Genomic DNA, 21,230 nt, shown 5'->3' on the forward strand with positions numbered 1-21,230 from the left:
TTGTTATCGTAGTATATGTTACCTTTACAGTAGCTAGCATATCGCAAAACGCGTTCATAAAAATGTAAAACGTTTTAGAGCACGACCTGCAGTAATTTAAAATGAAGTCATGTTTACAATAAACAATTTCCAAATTCTTTTAAAAAAAAAGTACTAGTTACCAAAACGGAAATTTACATCAGGTTTCACACATGTTAAGCACCTCTACATCTACTGTGCACTTCCTACGTCCTACCATAACCGCAGCTTGCCCACCAGAAGAACCGCTAGCGCCATAGTTCTAAACTGGTTGAACTCAACTTACAGAACAGAAAGGTCGATCCTTGTCTTTAGGTGTATTACGATAATAAACTCTTCGACGCGTAAATTGAAGGTGAAATAAAAAGACCGCTATCTTGTTTTGTTGTGTACGCTTCATGCGACGCACATGTTCCGAATCGACGCGCGTTCCGAGTTCAAATTTATCGGACGATCTGGGAATTTGGCGGTCGCAAATGTTGAAAACTGGATTTATTGCACTTTATTCTGACATATGTTTTAATCGACGCGTTGTTTAGTGTCGTTCCGTAGTGGATATTTCCATATTTAGTGCGATAAGTGTTTGTGTACCGTACGCGCTTTAATTCGACGTTTTATTTAAAAAAAACGGGCAGTGAAAGGATGTTAATTATTTATTTACGAGGATAAGTAATAGGCCGAACTGCCAAAATGTAAGTAGACAACATCTTATTTCATCTACTGTTACGTAAGTCCATTGTTTGTTTGCATTGAGGAAGGTTACTGAGATAATTGGTATTCCAGTAGGATAAAGGTAAGAAAAATCGATCAAACAAAAGAATGACTACTATATCCAAAACAGGTGCACTAACAAAACGCAACTTGCAAAGTGGCCGGAAATGATTCCTTCACATGCTCTGCTGGGTTTTAAATGTAAGGGGTGAAACGTACTCATGCAGAGGGTGTTTATTTTGTTCTTTTACCTTGTGAGAAACTCAAGACTCTCAAGGTAGTAAAACGTTCGGGAAACGTTGGGTATGACTAAGAAAACGCGATAATTGATCGTGTACCTATTATAAATGTTATCTAAGGTACGAGGTCAGCTTTCTAGATATTACTATTATAGAAAACTGGATATCTTTTGTACAGAGAATTATTAAATCTTCCTGATAAATGCGTCAACTTCTCATTTAAAAACCGAGGGGCAGACCCGTAACCAAGGGGTGGCAAGTATTTTTCTATGGGGGTATTAGAAAAAAAGCAAAATGAAGATATTTGGTTATTGTTTAATAACATCAGTAAATGATCTACCCAATTTGTTGTACTTAATATATTTAAATGTCCTTGTTTGATTTTGTTTGCAGTTTTTATCCCACCCTTTAATTTCACATAAATGTATAGCCCTTTTCTTTTTGAAAATTACAATTACTTTTACATAACAATCCCCATATTATGAGTGCTCCTCGGAGTGCTCTAATTTTTGTAGCACAAAGAATATTTTGGTATCCTTGCTTGGTTTTGTTCACAGGATCCAGAAGTCACTCTAAAAAAGCACATAAAGTAAGTGTCCTTTTTCGTTTCAAAAATAAAATTTGTGTCGACGGGTGAAAATTAGAACTGCATAGAAATAAAGGAGAAACAAGTTATTAAAGGCGTCGGTCTAACCCTCCATCTAACCTATATTTTTTAGGTTGGTATTAGCGAAATTTCACTTGAAAGTGAAATAGAATCATGTAAAGCACACTTTCGACTTTCATGGTATCACTTTTAGCATGTGAAACGGACTTTATGAAAACTCTACACCCCGTATATTGTGAGGAATGTAAGTTTTATGGTGATACTTCGTATATTTTGTTTCCTTGTATGTTGTTTACATAAGTGTCCAAAACCGACTTTTTAAGTGCATATAAACGTGAATTCCTCACTGTTTCACAAATTAATTGTAATTTGCATGTAGTATAGTACGGTGGCGGATTTAGAAATTTGCCATTTTGCCGATTCTACTGACCAACCGAAATTCATACCCTAGTTCGTAGTTCGCACTCACCTTAATTACACATTATTCTGACAATGAAATTGCAACTTTATTGTGTTTTACCCTCGGTTCTACCGTATTCATTCCATCAACATTTTCCCGCTATTGACATGAGTATTATGAACTAGTTGTGTCAGATTCTAGATTATTTTTACAATCCACTTTTTATTGAAAATTACACGAGAAATACATTTTTGATAACTTCTGAGCTAAAAACAAGCTCAATCGTGCTAATTATAAGGTGGAGTAAGGTATGTCTTAAAAATTCTGACACCAATATGAACACAGCTGACATAAAAATATAAAATTACAAAATTTAAATTGTAATATTGGAACGCTATTGGAATAGGTACCAGGTACCTACTTTAAATGCATGATCACAATAGTATATTTTACAGAGCGTTTAGTAATTTGACCCGTAATCGTAATTAATCAGTGCCTACTTTACGTCAGTAAATTTTAGTTTCCATGACAGAGGCAGACCAGACTACTTTTCCTGCTGCGGTGCCGCTTGTCAGTTTACCGGCCGAAACTGTCACTTTTCTGGCCGCACCTGTCACATTACTAAATGTCTATAATGACTCCTGTCATCACTGACAGATTGGCACTTATCAAATGCTCTATATGAAAATTGAAAGTTTATATTAAAATACAATTCTGGGTAAAATTTAATATCAAAAACGTCAGTAAAATGACACTACTTGACTCGGAAACTAAAGAACTCGTACTTCAATCTTTCTTCGCCATTAATGTATCATTTTCCTAACCTCGTTCCTAACTTTCATGTAGGTAATGGCCGTTTGCACCGATAAATTTAAGCGGTGCTTAGCTTAAGCAGAGCTAAAAATCCATGGCAACGATTATTGAGACAATGGTTGCCATGGATTTTAAGGGATACTTAAGCTAAGCACCGCTTAAATTTGTTGGTGCAAACGGCCATAAATAAAAATAACTAAGTATTTCATATACATACGTTAGAATGTTCGGTATACCGTACAGTGTACAGTACCAAAATATTGACATTTTTGTTCAATTTTTGAGACTCGTTTTCTCTATTTATACAGGGTGCGTTTTTTTTAGCTTCCCTTGGAACTAGGTGGCTATTGCGATCACCGTTTTTTGAGCTGGTCAAAATTTCATCAAAGGTCGACGTTAAAGATCATTTTGAGCAAATATTTTTTACGTCTGTTTTACGTACGTTGGCAATTTTCCGAGTTCAGGGATCGATGGATTTTGTTGAAATTTTGGATGGCGTTTATAAGAAATAAGAATGTGAATGTGATTGACTCGAAACCCACAAGTTATAAAAATTTTATTTTAGTACCATCAGCAAGAAGAGTATCTCTCAAGGTATGCTTTACGAGATCCTCGCCATGGTAAAAACTCACCCTGTATAATTTTTGTAATGTCTGTATGACAAAAATTTTTAGGCCAAATGTGCCGCCCCCTAAAAGCTGTCGCCCTAGGCATTAGCCTACTCGCCATACTGGTAAATCCGCCGCTGGTATATTGAGTTGGGTAGATTTATTTTTCGTTTTAAAACTATTAAACAAAAACCGCATAGTTTCCAGACAATACTGGGTTCTAGGTGGGGCTAACCCTCGCCTGGCTTCATTCCACTGCCAGTTGCGGTAAAATATCATGTAATGTAACAAAGTTAATACCTAACAACCAAACTGTAACACGTTTTTGGTAAAACTGAGAAACAAAATCAGGTTTACTACTTTTGCATTAGAGCATTTTTAGCTAAATGCTGCATAAAATGCAGGTATAAAGTGCAACAAGTCCAAAATGGCACTTTTATACAGAGTGGCACAACTAAAACGAAACAAACTAAATAACTCGTAAGGAAATAGTTTTTGGAAAAAACGTAAAAATAGGTTGTGTTTGATTGGAAGGAGGGCATCTTTTATTTAAAAATTTATACTCCTCGCGTCAACCTCCTAACCAGGGTTGTAACCTTTAATAATTTTAAATTAAAAATTGGAAGGGGCTTTGAATTTCCTACACCCCTATGGTTTATCTTTCAAAATCGAGCTATCTTTTGGAAGGTACGCTTAACCGTAAGGCTCAAGTAAATACAACAGACTACGTAACATAAGTACGTCTAGTTCACTGAAATAAAATCGTGTCAGTTCATTTTAAAATTATTGGGGGGGGGTGGAAACCCTGCTTGGGGGGTTGACGCCAGGGGTGTAATTTTTTAAGTAAAACATGTCTCTCTTCCAAAGAAAATCGTTCTGTTTTTTTCCAAAAACTATTTATTTAGTTTGTTCCGTTTTCGTTGTGCCACTCTGTAAAATTACCTATTCACTGAAACGTGTGATACTTATTGCAATTTTTTATAAACATGGTAATTCAAAAATATTTATTCAGGTACTATCTCAAATCATTTAATTACTTACAACTTTTCCTTGAACACTTTCTTTCTCAATTCTTCTTTCGAGGGGTTCACTGTCCATATCCTTGTTTCTTTTTCTTTTTCAATGTTCCAACATGTGCATCTTAACTTCCTCTTTCGACAATAGAACTTTACATGAGCTCATATAGCTAAATATTAAATTCAAATGTATTATACAGGTAGGTCACCATTTATATCACAATATTTCTAATTAATCTACACCTATCCCTTAAATAACGCCAATAAAATATTGTACACAATAAGCTTTATTTTTTAAGAAATAATGGTCAAACTTGGTCGCTTTTCTTAGTTGGATGTAGTCATAATTAATCCCTTCTTTCGAGGGGTTACTGTTTTGAAATTAATTCTTTGTTTTTTTATTTCTGATATAAGTACTCTTAATAACAGTCAAGTTGAGCTTTTTTTTTTGTAGAGGACTGGTGATAGTCTTAAAGGGCAGGGGGAGGGTGGGGGACTTCCAAGGCGAATCTGCCCACAATCAAACAAATCGTAATGAAATTTCTAGCTCAGATATTTTTAGAAATCCAGTTCCCACTTGTTACAATTCAATTATTTCCATTTATTTTCTGATACATTGGTAACATTGGTAACGAGTTTATTATATTCAATCTCACATGTTCCTTCCCGTTTAAATATTAGGTATCCGTCTCCCTCTTTGAAGAGTGCTCAGAGTAGCTACAGAAAATCAATTTTCAATGAAAAGATTCGGTTGCTATTCGTATAACAATGCGTGGGATCAACGTCAATAACGTTGCTAAAATTAGACCGGTATCACAATGATTATGCATTGTATATTTTATTAGCGAGACAATTCCAATATTAATTTAATGTCTGGCCACAGACGGCCGCCTACAGAGTGAGTAGGTGGATGTTGACGAATATTTGTTTAAAGTGAAGGTTTAATCCAACTTTGACTATAAGTAACTTCTGTTCTAATAAAGTGTTACTGTTAATATCGTGCCATAGATTTCTAAAAATCGGAACTTCATAAGGCTTATTGACAAAAACCTGTTTCTGTTTTATACTACTTCCAGTTGCACCATGAAATTGAACTACATTTCAGTATTTCCGGTAAATTTAAATTAATTAAATTTCATGTAAATCACCGCATTCCGGTGGACCACAAAAATTAGTTTGTCAATATCGATCAATTTTAAGTGATTATTTTTCACAATTTCCTCTTTAAAGTTGGAAAAAGGTGTGCATGGTCTTGAAGAAAGTAGGGCGGACTGATAAGAGCGAGGTGAACCAACATGCCTCTGATGTTGGCAACATGGTAGCGTTTGAAAGGATCAATTGCATGGTAACACCAAGAATAGGGTGGTTCCTGAAATGCTTTAAGTCAAGGACGGCTTAGCATGAGTTTTTTAGAATCCGCACTCCTCCTCTTATCGGAACCATTCAACCGTACAAGTTTATAGACACTACCTTCTATATTAAACGCGAAATTCTTCGAAGCACCTGCGCCCTCGTTGGAATTAATCAAGTTTTGTCTTATTGTAAACAAATAAAATAAAAACATTTTATGACGTCTGCAAACTTGACCAGATGTGTCTTAGTTCAAGCATCTTATCTAAATTGAACAATTTCAAAAGGAAAAACAAACACTGAAATACAAATACAAATGAAACTAAGTAACTCTGTTGAAATCAATTCCTTTAATTTACGGTACAGTGAAGATAAAACCAATTTTTATGTATTTACCTGCTCCCCCCCCCCCCTCCATTATCAAAACTTTTCCTTAGCACCACTGATCGTAAGCGTACGCAAAATTTGTGAGACAAAAAAGTGCCATTCGAATGATGCAAATATTGTGTACCGTTTCTTTTCTCAAATGTTCATTTTTTCATCAATACTTGTTTTTTCATAATTGAACTTTTCGTTACGAGGTTTTGAGAATTATTATCAGTTATCTTTCTAAATATTGGACGCTATGCTTGTGATTATTGGGATCTTCAAATTATCACCCCACATTCCATCGCATTCCTCCTATTCCTGAGCCGCGAATCGTCACCAATTTCCTGATTCTCCAGGCGATTGTCCCTCACTCAATAATGATACAAGTCAAACAAAAAGAATTCAAAAAATCCCAAAGAATGATATGATATAGGGATCAATAATGCCAAAATTCTTTGTTCTCTTCCCTTTGAAAGCTTGATCAAATTTAATATGTAGCTGAATGGAATCGTGTCTTTTAATTGAGATTATTTCTGATTCTAATTCCGGATCCTATTATTCTAGCTAAATTTTGCTTTTATTTAATTTCAATGTAGAATAAGAGTTTTGTTATTTATACTCTTTGGCATCTCCTGCCATGAATTTTATTAATATCGACTAGTTCAATATAGTAGATTCATTACTTGCATTCTTTAAATATGAATGTGTATAATTAGATTAGATTGCAAAGCAAGAATTGTTATTACGGACACGAATAGAAAAGTAAATATTTCTGCTTTCTAGAATTTCTAATAAAACCTCGTTTGCGTTGAGTAATGATGCATAAAACCGACCGGTGTGTGTTAATTAAAGTGCGCACAACGGCGACATCGGCTGGACTAATTAATTACCCTTGATTTTATAACCTATATCGCCCGCATATTTAATATTATTAATCCCTGTAGTGGCGCCTCCGCTTGCCAGATGGCTTTTAACGCCACGACAATAATCTTGAGCAAACCCCTTTATTTGCGTCTGGGAATTACTGTTGAATTAAGTGGCGGACGGATGGTTTCAAGTGTGAACGACCCAAAAGACCGAAGGAGTAAAATAATGGGAAAGTGTGAGAAAAATTTAAATCGAACATTGACCCGGTATTGACGAAAGTGGTGTTGTATGTTGGTGGAGATCCATTAGACTTTTATGGCAATGTGAAGATTGAGGAGAAGTGTGTCCGTTTATAGACATTTATAAGAAAAGGTTTCAACCTTCACACTCTTGCTAATCCTTTTCTCGGGGAAAAGTGACGACTTTCTTCCCATACACCTATACTTTCTCAATAGAGTGTCTATTATTTTTATCTCCAGATTCACTTTACTTATTAGGTACCAGAGAAAAGACATACTTAAATATCCTCAGGTTTATAGCTATAGACGACTAATTGAAATTACTATGCGAGTATCGCTGTAGCATCAGAACTTTAAATTTATAATTTGAATTTTGACGGATGAATACATACCGAAGAAGTGCGGGACTATTATCTGATGTATTGTGCAAAATGCACATTTCACAAGTCTTTAGTATACATTTCGAACACCTGTCGTTTTCCCCCTTCCTTCTAACTATTTCACAATGCTCTTCTTCAGCTGGTCAACTCATACCTTGTCCAAAATAGGCTTAGAATAATAAACCATCACTTGGTGGAATGATAATAGCAGTACATAACTTCGAACTTAATACGTTTCGTAGTGGGACCGACTAATCCACACACTATCAAATATTCGAATTCATATTGAATCATCCCTTAAATTACGCCAGTAAAGTTTAATACAGTATTGTTTTTCCAATGTCTGTATCTCCTACGTGAACGTACTGTGAACGAACAATACAAATTAGGAGAGTTTGGACACCATCTATCTATGTACTCGTATACAGTGATATTCATGTAGAAGTACACATAGGGATTTCCCTCGGGATTTCCTATGTCTACTTTTACATGATAAAAAGTCTCCTGAAAGACGCCTAATTTTATGCAACTTTTAAAGAATAAAATAAATTTTTCTCCGTCTGTGCGTACGTACGTTGGCAATTTTCCACGGCAAAGACTCGGCGGCATTTGTTTAAATTTTGGATATACTAGGTATACGAAAACGAAAAATATCGGACTGGATTTTTGAAAAAAAAATGTTGAGCGCCGGAACGACATCGCACTTTTTTTTCAAATGGCAACCTAAAACTAGCAACTAAAATTTATTCGAAAGACCTTATTTCTCTGTGTGCATTCATGTACAACCTACAAAAATTGTGCTAGGTTTTATAAAAAGAAGGAGAAAAAATGTCAAATTTAAAAAAGAATCTTTTTTCAGCAAACGGTTATTTTTATTTCGTTAAAATTTTGGCATAAAGACATAAAGGATGCAATATTGGTCAAACACTTTTTTTAGTATATGAGTTTTTAGCGCCGTGACGTCACACAACTGTATTTCAAATAGTAACCCACATTTTTTTAATTAACGAGCGAAGTTTTCGAGTGGTTATCCATTGAAATACGAGTACTACTGGGCGCAACGTTGCTTGACTGTAGACAATAAATGAATTATTACTTATCACAAACAAAAGTAAAAAAATCGCGTGAAGTTGCAACGACGTGGGGCCCGCCCGAGGTATTTACGAGGTAATTAATTTAATAAAGGGCAAACTTCGTCTTTATTCCATTTATATTGAGACAGTCGTTACCTGGTGAAGATAATGACTAAGAGAAGATCAAAAAATCGATCCACATTAGTTTTTTTGAGATTTTCGGCCTACTCAAGCCAAAAAGTGGACGAGTAGTACTACTCATCCACTTTTTGACTTATTCTATATCGGAAAATAATAAACTTTCGTGGTATAGGTACTTACCATTTTTTGAAGACACCTTTCTAAAGCGCGATTTTTGGTTTGAGCCTGTTTTGCCAAGAATTTGGCATATTTTTAAAAATAATTTTCAAACTGAATTATTTTTCTTAAGTAACCAAATTAATTTTATATCAAATTTGAAAATTATTTCTAAAAAATATTGCTTGTGAAAATTTAATATCAATCAATATTTGACCTATTTAGTGTGTAAAACCCCCAAATAATATTTGTCTGGTCATATACAAATTTTGCAAATTTATTTCTGTAATGATTATTGCTAACTTCACAAGAGGTATCCATAATCTATTGCTGGCTGGTTATTCCTTCACACAGTCTTCACTTTTGTTGCAAAAAAGCATTAAAAAATTAAGTTATTTGATTACGGAATCTCACTTATCTTAAGAGATAGAAAGTTGGTTAAATGAGAGCAAAGTGGCGAATTTTGGTGTTGAATAATAACGTGAAAAGAAATTTAAAATATCTTGGAATAGTTTTGAAAATATCGCAAAAAAACGAAAATTTCTAATTTTGGTTTTTACCTTTTTTTATGATAAACCAATCGCTCTAGAGTTTAGACCACAACATTATTCACGCGCACTTTTTTAATAGAGAATTCGAACATGGCACTTTAATTTTTATTGTGGACGCCATTTTGGATTTTAGCATTTTCAGATTACGCCTTTTTTCTCTCTACCACGATATATAACATATTGGCCCGTATGAATAAAAGTAAGCAAATGCTTATACTTGCAAAATTCAAAGTAAATACTCGTAACTGCCCCTTCATACTGGTCTGTTTAGCATGGTTTAGCAGCGCTGCACTGCGTCCTGCCCTTCTGCTTCGTACCGCTGCTAAGTCGCCCAGTGCGAAGGAGCACTTACGAGTATTTACTTTGAATTTTGCAAGTATAAGCATTTGCTTACTTTTATTCATACGGGCCAACGTGGTTCGGTATCACATTTTTCCTAAAAAAACCATTTTTCATTTTTTTGCGATGGTGCTTTGGAAAAACCAAACATTCATTTGTTGTGAACAAAAGCTTGACAGTTTGATACATAGCGTAGCGTTGGCGTGCAACTAGTTATATTGAGAAAATTCGATTTTCAACTAAACATGATTATTACTTTTTCTTTTACTATTTCGTTAGAAATAATTTTCAAATTTGCCCCTTTTTCTGAATTGAACATAGTGAGAACGACTAAATCCAAATTCAGAGCCCGCTATATTATATGTTACAATTGCCATTAAATTTATTAAAAAAATAAAGTATCAGATTTTATTTGCGTTTTTTAAGGGATTAAATTTTTGGATGCATCTATTACTGGGTGGTTTTTGCTAACTCACACGGGATGGTGAACGTAAGGTGGTACCGCTTGGGTTGCTTAAAGTACAAATGCGTACTGTAGCGAAAATTCTAGAAATGTAAAGCAACACCGGGACGCCATCAGGTCGCCATCAAATCGATAAAGGATTATAGTCACCGCCGATAAAGAACGCAGGCGAATGTGACGCTTTATTTCCGGGGCATGTGATGTGGTTATTTGAGGATGTTCTTGCTATCCAGTGAGTCCCCGGATTGACTTCACTAAACGTGTAATTGATCAAGAATTTTTGAATCTGGTTTTGATGTTTTGGGATCTCGGCCTGCTTTTTCACGAGATGGTTAGTTTCCCTTTATCGCCGTGTATAATACAATACTTGATTTTATAGCAGAAGCCCAGCATTGTCGTATGTTCTAAACGTTATTTTATATCGTGCTTCGCGTCCCATTTGAAATCAGAATGACAGTTGTTATTAGAATGCACAATCATAAGGAAATACTATATCTACCCTTGCGGTTAAATTGATCATTAAGCCCTACTCATTCAAACCTATTATAATGTCAATTTAACATCTGCTAAAAATAAAGTAATAAACGACTGTGATAGAATCAGATAAATATAAGTAGGTGCGATACTAAGAATAATACTAGGCATCCATGTCCCATTGTACCTAAACAGCAAGGGACAAAAAATTCAGAATGTAGAATAATCAGCCTGGTGACACACACAGCAAAGATCTTATTGAATGGAAGGTTTAACTAAGTTTTGGAGGAGATATAGGAGAGCAACAGTTTGGTTTCAGAAGAGGAATGGGCATCAGAGACGCAATAGTAGTGGCGAGAACGATCGGAGAACTATATTTGGCGCCTGTGTAGGTTTTGTTGACATTCTAAAGGCATTCGATTGGGTAAATTGGGAGAAACAGTTGGAAGTGAAGAGGGATGGTGTCAAGTGGAGCGAAATATGTTTTAAAGGGGGAAAATATGGTATGAACTCTGGAGGGAAAAGGATTGTCATTATACGATTTGCGGATGACATGACTGTATTTGCTGAGAGTGAAAAAGAACTTGAGATATTGTTAGCAAAGGGTATGGTCTAAGAATTAATAAGAACAAAACAAAGTTATGAAAGTTGAGAGTGCAGGAGGATATAATAGCAATAGTAGACGGGGTGAGGATAGAGCAACTGGAAAGATCTAAGTATTTGGGTACCGAGACAACACAAGGTGGGAAAAGTGAAATTAAGACCCGGATAGCGATGGCAAAACAAGCATTCAATAGTAATAGGAGGATTTTATGCAGTAAGATGAAAATTCAGATACGGTAAAATGTTTTGTATGGACGGCAATGAAAAGAGATCAAGAAAGGTTGAAAGCTTTTGAAATGTGGATATGGAGAAGATATTAAATTATAATTAAGAACATTAAATGGACTGGTAAGATAAGTAACGCAGAAGTATTAAGTAGAACTGGACAGGAACGATAATGTTAAAGTGAAGGAAAATAATTGGTTTGGACATGTACTAAGAAAGAACCGTACGTTGAAGAAAGTAATCGAGGGAACTGTGCAGAGAAAAAGGAAAAGAAGAAGAAGGAAACTGGTTAACGACCTGAAGGAGGGAGAAGAAGGATATGAAGGACAAAAGAGCAGAGGATAGAGAGTCGTGGAGAAGAACCATCAGGTAGCTGCATTAACAGAAGGCTCAAAAACTTTCTTTAAATGTGGCTTCCAATAATCAAGACATTCCCAATCCGAAAAAACACTTATAAGGCCAACGATTTGCTTCCGATGGCCTGAAAGTGGCTGTGACTAAATTGAAGAGCTACAAAAATTTTTTTTAAGGTATCTGTTTATTGCAGAAAGGGTACCATTAGTATTTCACTTATTCTACGCCTATTTTCGACAAACTATAACCCATTCATCGCCAATAAGACATTTTTGTTCATCTAATTTTGAATACATATAACAATGCTAGGTGGTATGGTGTTTCGAAATCAAAATGAATTTACATTTACATTTTCACAGGAATGACGGTGTGTCATTCCGACTAAATCAATGAAAAATTGAATTAATCAAACTTCTCCGTACGCTGAATGTTAAGCGGTTATTACTCATAAATCATTCGAACCGGATTTTAACGCATTTATAATAACCGAAAGGGTTTAGATTTGATTTTGACATTGCGATTTCAGCTAATACGTCAAAGTAGCAATTTCGCAACATAAAAATGAAAGGCTACTATAACAAAGCACTGAATAAAATTTTGTTTTTATTCAATGAACAAAGGTACTTGAATCTTCCTTGAGAATGTTCACACGTATAACGAAATGAATGCAAACTAAACACGTTACGTTGCCAAAAGCCCAAAGTTTCATTACGGAAACCTTCTTTTTGTGACTCATTTTTGCAACAGCTTACCGATTACGCGCTTATCTCTGGCCAACATTATTTACTTTTATCATTTTTCATTTTCTCTAGCAGTACTAAACCTTTCACATTTATTTCAAAAATTAATTTAACATCGATAAAATACGGGAAAAAGTATGAGTAAAATGTCTGTATACAAAGTTTTCTTTCATTTCAAAACCACCATATACATACAGTGCGAACATAAGTATCCCCCCTTTTAAGTTTGAAAGTTACCTGCTTAATAAATACTAATTTTCATTTTTTCACACGCAACCGAAATGTCTCAAATTTTAATTTTTAGTATGAAAAGTACCAAAGGTCCTCTTAAAAGTATCGTCCTAATTGATTTTTACATTTTTAATTTTATAAATCATATTTTTATAAAACGGATACAGTGAAACTTGAAACTCGGGAGGTTAACCGCGGATAAAAAGACATTCAAAATCACAACCCCTCCGCATTAAAAAATTCAAAATGGCGCATATTGCTGGGTGCAATGGTATGCGGACACTACACCATCCACCAAACACCTATCCAGCTAGCTCTAAACAAATCAAAATTGAAACTTGGAATTTTATAAACTCTCCTTATATTGACTTAAAATTTCTCAATTTCAGAGACTCGGTGGCATCGCTCAACTTTCGAAACAGCCTTTCATTAACACCTGAAATAAATGTTGAACGCGAAAAGAAGAAAATCTGACATAAAAAAACTCGATTCAAATAAACACACAATTGATTGGCTATGGCAAAAATTTATTTCGAAGCACATAAAACAACTAAAACAAAATTTCTGAAAGAAATAAAATGCTTGTTTGGATATAATACCCCGCACGCAAACGGTCGATAATTAAAATTTAAAAAAATCTTAAATTATTTACAGTTTTTTCTCTCTAATTATCCAAATGTTGTGGTGGTAAAAGGTTTGCGAGATTCGGGCGCCTTTATCAAAGACCAGAAACACTCACTGATAGCGTCAGGAACTTTGTTATTAAATTATATCTTAAACTCTATCTTAAACTCTTGAAGAAGGGTTCTAACATTCTACGTCCCGAATCTAATTATATTCCTCTCTTTCTTCTTGGATGCACACTTCTTCACAGAAATCCAATTAAGGAGATATTTTCTTTTTTATTTCTCGTTTCTGCCACCGTCAACTTGGGATGTCAGCAGATCTTTAATGCAGTGTTTTCCCATTGTGTGCTGCATCCTATGCCATTAACTTTAGTTGTTCATCCACCTTTTGGAGAGAATTTCTCCCTACAAGGAGAAGAGGGTGTCCTTGCTTGCCCAATCTTCAACTGTAGTAAATGACAACAATATCGCCTTCTTGCGACTAAAGTAAAATAAAGCAAGTAGTCAAATCAGACTAGATTGGAAAATAGCAGGGTTCAGTGACCGGAAAATTGCGAAAAAATGGATTAATTCTAAGACCCGCACAGGGGTAGAAAAAGTACCTAATTAAGCATTAGTGGTTATAAAATGAAACGTGTTTTGTCTATATTTTCATGCGTGTGTATAACAATGGGTAAGGTAATTGACCGGCGCCGACTCGAATAAATAGCAAAACAAAGCTCATCCGGAAAACAGAGTTTTCTCCGAGAAGAGATTGACACTATAATGACACAACGTCTATATTGCTCAAAAATTATCCGTACAGCGTCTCGACGCCGTCGTCTACGAAGCGCTATAAAGTTACTGCTGACTTTCCGTTTTCAAGCAACCAACCACCATTCAAACGAAAGTTTCAATGGAACGCTGTTTTAACATTCAACGTAAAGGGGTAGTTTTGTATTTTGAAGTAAAACTTTCGTTGCATTTTGTTTCAGTTTTAGAGATAACAATACCCGTTTCGCTATTTCAAATTGTAGTGCTTATTCTACATTAAAAGAATCGGTGAAAACTACCACAAAGATAATTGAAACCAGTATCAAGGCACCTGCAGGATTTCGTCGTTTTAGTTATTTTTTCAATCGATTTTAGTTGTTCCAACCGATTCTCATTAAAAACAATTAAAAATAGCTTAAAGTAAAAACGATAATCATAACAGCCACCCTTAGTTTTTTTTATCACTACGGCCACCATTAGCACAACTCCCTCGTGTTTTCACGATTTACTACGTTAGAACGATCAAAAGCAGAAAGGTCCCCTCCTAAACAACGGTTTTACTTCGGCCATGCCATGGAGGGAACGTTCACAACCACCCCGGTGTATTCGGATAAGAGAGTCCAAAAATTTAAATTTGTAATTAATTGTGCGACTTGCTGAATCTGTAATTGGTCTTAAAATTTCTTTTGAGTTAATCGGATGCTGTTTACTGCAACTCCTTAAATTAGCTACTGTTAATTATACTCACTTAATCCTGTGAGATGAAATTTCTAAATTCATAGTTCTTATTAACCTCTATTCGCTCTTGGAATTTTTCAGGTCGGCAAAAGGTATCTGATCAAACTGACACTTGCGTAAATCTGCACGGTTTTCCAGCTTGAATGCTCGTTTTAAATTACCATAGGAAATCAAAACCGGTTAATAATCACTTATCGGAGCTGAAATTCTAAAATATTAATTCGCCTCGCCTTCTAAATGACAAGAGCTTTCAGACTCAACAAAGTTAATTGAAATATCGTGACGGGCACAGTTGCAAATGGTGAATTAATTACAGGTTTTGTTTATTGTAACGGCGGCTGAAACACGTACAAATTTAATTAATTACCTTTACCTTCTATCTTTAACTCATTAAACCAAACAAATATTTTCGGCACGACGATTTTCGTAACGAAGCGTCTCCAGATACCGGGTGTTCACGTACCGGGCGGTTATGAAGGTATGTAAACCTCAAAGCGGAAAATAGGTGCTTTGGTACACTATAAATAAGTTATTTGACATTGGCTCAGGTGCAAGAGCTACCGAATGCAAAAAGGACGAATTAAATATATTGAAAACAGTAGGGGTAGTTACGCCTTCTGATGGACGGACTAACGGCTGCAATAGTAAAATCAATGTCAATCTCAATTTAGTCAAAAATAGTAACATTCACCATCATCAGACTAGAATATCCGTATGATACAGAATCCCCTTCGGCAGAATAAAAAAAAAGCAATGTCTACATCCATGGAGTAAAAATATTAAGCAACCTTCCACATGAAATAAACACCGCTATAAAATTCTCTCTTTTCAAAAACGGAAGTATAATAGTTATTTATGTATTAAGGGCATAATAGTGATGTTTATATTATCGAGGGCGCCGAGTTAAAAAGCTCGAGGGCCTATGGCCCGAGAGCTTTTTAGTCGCCCGAGAGTATAAACATCAGTTTATGCCCGTGGTACATACACGAGAGTATAAACATCAGTTTATGCCCGTGGTACATACACAATTTTATGTTTTACAAATAGTTTTCATCGCCAAAAGTCGTTTACAAAATAATTCATTATGTTTGATCGAGTATGTGTGGTTCGAATTTGTTAATGTGATTGAAACCATCCAAACGTGAAACGTAATTTTAAATAATTCAAACGCTTATATTCGAAAAATCCACACATTTAACAACGTGGAGAACTTTGTGGATCTGAAAAAATAAAGAAAATAGTAAGTGAAAAGATCTCAATAAAAAATTGGAAAAACCCGAAAAAACTGAAGCTGAAGAATGGAAAGACGCGAAAAAGTAAAAGATTTTAAACAAAGATTTGAAGAATTGGACGTATCAATAAAACCAAAAGAATCTTAATACTCTTAAGCAACAGGGGAATCCTATGAATTTGAAGCACAACAAAAAACTGCAGGCTCAGTTTCGTTCTGGTATGTGTGCGCCTAATGCAAGCAGATTCAACTCCAAGACTTTTTTGAGCCTCAACATAATGGGCAATGGGCATACGGTTTCCCAGCGAGCCAAAGGTGAATTCGATACAATCTCGCCTCCGAACGAACTAAGAAAAACTAGGTACATAATTTTGGAGAGTTTAACTCATGGACCTATAATATCTTGAAGAGTTTTTAGAATGAAGAAACTTGTAAGAAATATAGCAAACGAGCTCCTCGGTCACCGAACGTTTAATCAGTTCTTCCTTGGGCGATGATAAACAAAATACTGAACACAGAATTGGAAAATTCGAAACCGTTCGGGAGTTTTCATGTCCACAGACGGACGGACGAACGGACGGACAGAAAGTCCAAAATCATGAACGCGCTAGGAGCTCGTTAATAATTTGAAGAAACTGAAAAGGGCGAAGAAACGAAAGATCCGAAAAACCTGAAGAATCCGCAGAATTCCAAGAAATTAAAGAATCCAAAGAATATAAATAATTTGAGTTTCAGTTTTAATCAAAATTTAAAAAAAGCTCAACGCCACTGTAAATTTTAATACCTTTATGACCATTTCGTGTATATGCGGGAACTGAACTGAAAGAACAGGGAAAATGTCAGTTTTTAATTGGTATAAAGTCCCCTAAATAAAAAAAAGCGACAATTATGACTGTTTAAGTTCGAAATTCGTCACCTGCTTAAGCGTCTGGTTAATTGACCTACACTTCTATGGTCTAATTATTTAATTAGTCTTGTAACGCCTCCTACCTATGTCCATTGTTTAATTCATTTACTTATTTATTTACAGTTTTATATACATTGGATTCGGACCAACGGGACGATAGTTTGGGTTCTTCGGCTTTTGTATGTCCGTCGGAGATTATTTCACCTAACGTGTATATTTCTGAATCTGCAATTTTGGTTGCGTATGTCCATGTAAATTTTGATCTGGGAACATCACACTTGATATTTATGCATCAATTTTGACGTGAAAACTTAGGAACATTCTATCCTCTTTTATTAACTTCTTTGACCGTTGATACTAATGAGGCAACTGTTTTTGATTCGATTAATTTATGTCCCTGAAGCTCGCCCTGAAGGCAGTAACTTTTTTGGTGCGGACAGGTTCTATCGAGTGGATCATGCCGTAATCTATTCCAAACGCAATATATGTTTAATTAGAGCATTGCATTAGCTGGTAATTAGCACTTAATTAATCGTTATGTTAATTAATCTACATGCACATAAAATATTGACTGGCGTATAATTTCGTGCAAGCATCACATTACCATTGTAAAGTCAGTCATTATATAGCCAGATTTTTTACGTAATCCAACGTGTTTGCGTAATAAACATTAAGTTCCTGCTATTGTATTTACTGTTCCTTCACTTCGTTGCTAATTATTAATCTTGCACAATAACTATGTCCGTGTCCGTCCAGCCTTGATTGCGTTCGGAGAGCAAAAGTTGCCCAATCCATTAATCGTACGACATTTCGAAGTAGGCAAATTTGAATGCATAGAGAATGAACCTAGAAACCTAAATAATTTATCACGACTGGTTCAGTATAAAACTCTGTTTGAAGGGGCAACGGGTTAACATATGTTTAATAAATTACTCCTGTCGTATACGCTATGGTCACTGAATTTTAACGTACTGGTTTTCTCTTTACCGAAATTCCCATTCATAATTTAAGATGCATGTACAACAGGTTGTTCTTTACCACGCTAACTGTAAAATCGAGTTTGCTGTATTTATCGGCCTGAGGAAATAAGTATTTAAAGGTACGCTCGCCTTTAGGTACATAAAAAAAGCTCACCGAGAATTATGCTTTTTGTATAGTTACGTTTATGTCTTTGTAATACTTGAAGACTAAAAGGGACACTTGACAGGTCAAACGATGTCAACTGCTTTATAATTGCATGTACACTTTTGTTCAGATTATTCGTACTACCTGTATGTAACACTTTAATTTCTAGTCATGTAGTCCATTTTAAATGATTCCTAATTTCACCTTTGGAAAGTGCAATAATATTCTATGAAACCGTTTCATCATTGTTAAATGCATTCAATTATAGCCATGCCATTACCTACATTTACAAAATTAAAATAAACATTAAATTATTCATGTTTTGATTGATATGCATGGAAATGTTAAAATCGATTCATAGTTTTTTCTCGAAATATAATTAATTGCTATAGGCTATTTCACATAACCGTGTAGTGGAGAAGTGCCTTTATCGCATGATGTTGAATGCAGTTTCGCCAATTTTTCGAAGTAACAAAAGCGTCCACAAAAAGCTTTATGAGCAAGTTAGTAAATTGTGTTACTTCCTCCCATTTTATTTAGGCAAACAAATCGATTGTGTTTAATTCATAGGGATAGGTAATGAGTCGCCGTTTCGTTAACGTCGTGCAACTTGCAAAAGCTTAGGTATATCTTAGGAGATTATGTTGAAATGATATATTTTTATTAATCTTCTTGTGTTCTTTCTTCCTGGATGTATTTTGCTTGTAACCTTATAGGTTACGCCCCTTTTGCTTCCGATTCTACATACGAAATTCATCCCGTGCTGGTTTTACCGAAGGAGTTTAATCTTTTACTGACTTGGCAGGATAATGAACAGGTTCGACTAATTTACCTTCCATCGACACTACTACGTTTGTGATATTACGCATTAACTTAATTATAACTTTCGTATTAGTATTTATTGACCAAACATAAACTAACGTAAATCTTCCGCAATATGGAAATTAATTTTACCATTATACGATCGGGGTTTTCACAGTTAGCAAAAGCACTAATTAATCGTCTTTAAACTTTTTACCGGTTGTCCTTTAAAGTAGAACCTTATTGCCCTGTATAAACAACAAGACAGGGTGCACACAATTGATTAATAAACTTGTTCCTTTATCGTACACGCCAAAAGTTTATTTAAATTTGAATATGCTGATCCAATAATGCACTACTTTATAGCGGCTGATCCAAAATGACTGCGAACAGTTTGATTTCCCGCACAACTAGACATTTAAATATCATTTAGTTAAAAGCAATTACGTTGTTGTACCCACTAGCTTGATTAGATAATTATCTTCCACGAACGTTGGGTTACATAGCCGGAGGTCGGGCGTTCGATCCTGGGCTGAGGTAAGAATTTTTCGTCTGTGACAGAGATGGGAATTTCTTTAGATCAGTTTCGAGCATTCTGCCGGCCACTCCGAATTAGGGTTTCTTGTAGTTTTCCTAATTCGTAACCAGAGTAGTATAGAGCAACATAGGACCTTCTGCAGAGGCACCTCTAAAAAAGCATTATGCGAATCACTCTGTAATTAGGCCTGTTGAAGGTCCAGAACAAGAGAGGGATAATAAATAAAATAAAAACATGGTAGGTAGTATATTTGTCGTTGAATTGCAGTAAGCATAACTGAGTCGAACATGAGCATCTTCTAAACGTGTGTGCCTTTAAAACGAATGCTATCCTTTTTAAAGCCTAAAAGTAAGGTTACATTATCATTGTAAAGTATTCCTTTGCAAAATGTCGCACGTGCCTTTGAAAAGAACTGTTTGCTTTAAAACTCATGGATCGCAATACAAAGACATTACATTTAATTATACAGAGTGTTCATTTGTAAACTTCCCACCACGAATTTATCGAAAACCACTGATTAAAGGGAAAACGCCGAGACAAGTCAAAGGGGACCACTTTGTAACCATAAACTACTCCATCCCCTTTCACCCTCTGCCCCCCAGGGTCATTCCTTTAAAAGTTTTAAATGACAAGTGACGAGTAATAGCTTGTTTGAAAGGTCTTACGAAGTCCTTTATTTTGACGTTTGATTTTTTAAAATCCGTAGATTCGTTTTCGAGAAAATCAGAAAAATCTTTATTCATCTTAATTTGTTCAGATAGAAAACAAAAACAAACGAAAATATCACTTTTTATTTCAATAACTGTTCAAAATGTTGACCGTTATTGGCCAAACAATGATATAGGCGATGTTCAAATTCGTGACGGACATTTTCAAAAACATGTTGTGGGACATCGTGGCAGCTTTCGATGCGTTCATCCAAACTGTTAGGTTAAATTAAATTAGCTGACTGCAAATTAAATTTTTTCTTTCCCATAGCAACAAGTAAGTGATATTTTCGTTTGTTTTTTTTATCTGAACAAATTAAGATAGGTCGATTAAATAAAGATTTTTCTAATTTTCTCAAAAACGATTTTAACGATTTGAAAAAAATCAACGTCAAAATAAACGACCTCGAAAGACCTTTCAAACAAGCTATTACTCGATACCACTTGTCATTTAAAATTTTTAAGGGAAGAGGGTGAAAGGGGGTAAAGTAGTTTTTGGTTAAAAAGTTGTCCCCCTTGACAAATCTTTTGACTTGTCTCGGCGCTTTTTCCTTTAATCAGTGGTTTCGATAAATCCATGGTGGGAAGTTCAAATGAACACCCTGTACATATAAGAAGTAATTACCTACTACAATGAAATTTGGAATACCTTTTCTAATCAATTGTCCATCTCCTCCCAAATGAGCATTTCCTGGATGTGGGCTTGCCAATGGAAATAATTATGCATTACGATATTACCTCTTCCGCAGCGCAAAAATATTCAATCGCAGTCCCAAAATTACAAACAGTCGCTTCGTGATTCGAATCGTACAGCTGCCCTTATGTGTAGTAATTTTC

General features: G+C 35.2%; 1 protein-coding gene across 1 annotated transcript in view; it reads left to right on the plus strand.

The window, feature by feature from the left end:
- Nucleotides 1-305: 305 nt before the first annotated feature.
- Nucleotides 306-21,230, plus strand: part of LOC116170350 — a 326,971-nt gene continuing 306,046 nt past the window's right edge. Inside the window, exon 1 of the mRNA XM_031486677.1 lies at nt 306-710. The gene's annotated coding sequence lies outside the window, so the exon portion shown is untranslated. The remainder of the gene's footprint in view (nt 711-21,230) is intronic.

This window comes from Photinus pyralis, unplaced genomic scaffold (assembly GCF_008802855.1).
Source record: "Photinus pyralis isolate 1611_PpyrPB1 unplaced genomic scaffold, Ppyr1.3 Ppyr1.4_LG5, whole genome shotgun sequence".
Classification (NCBI taxonomy): Eukaryota; Metazoa; Arthropoda; class Insecta; order Coleoptera; family Lampyridae; genus Photinus; species Photinus pyralis.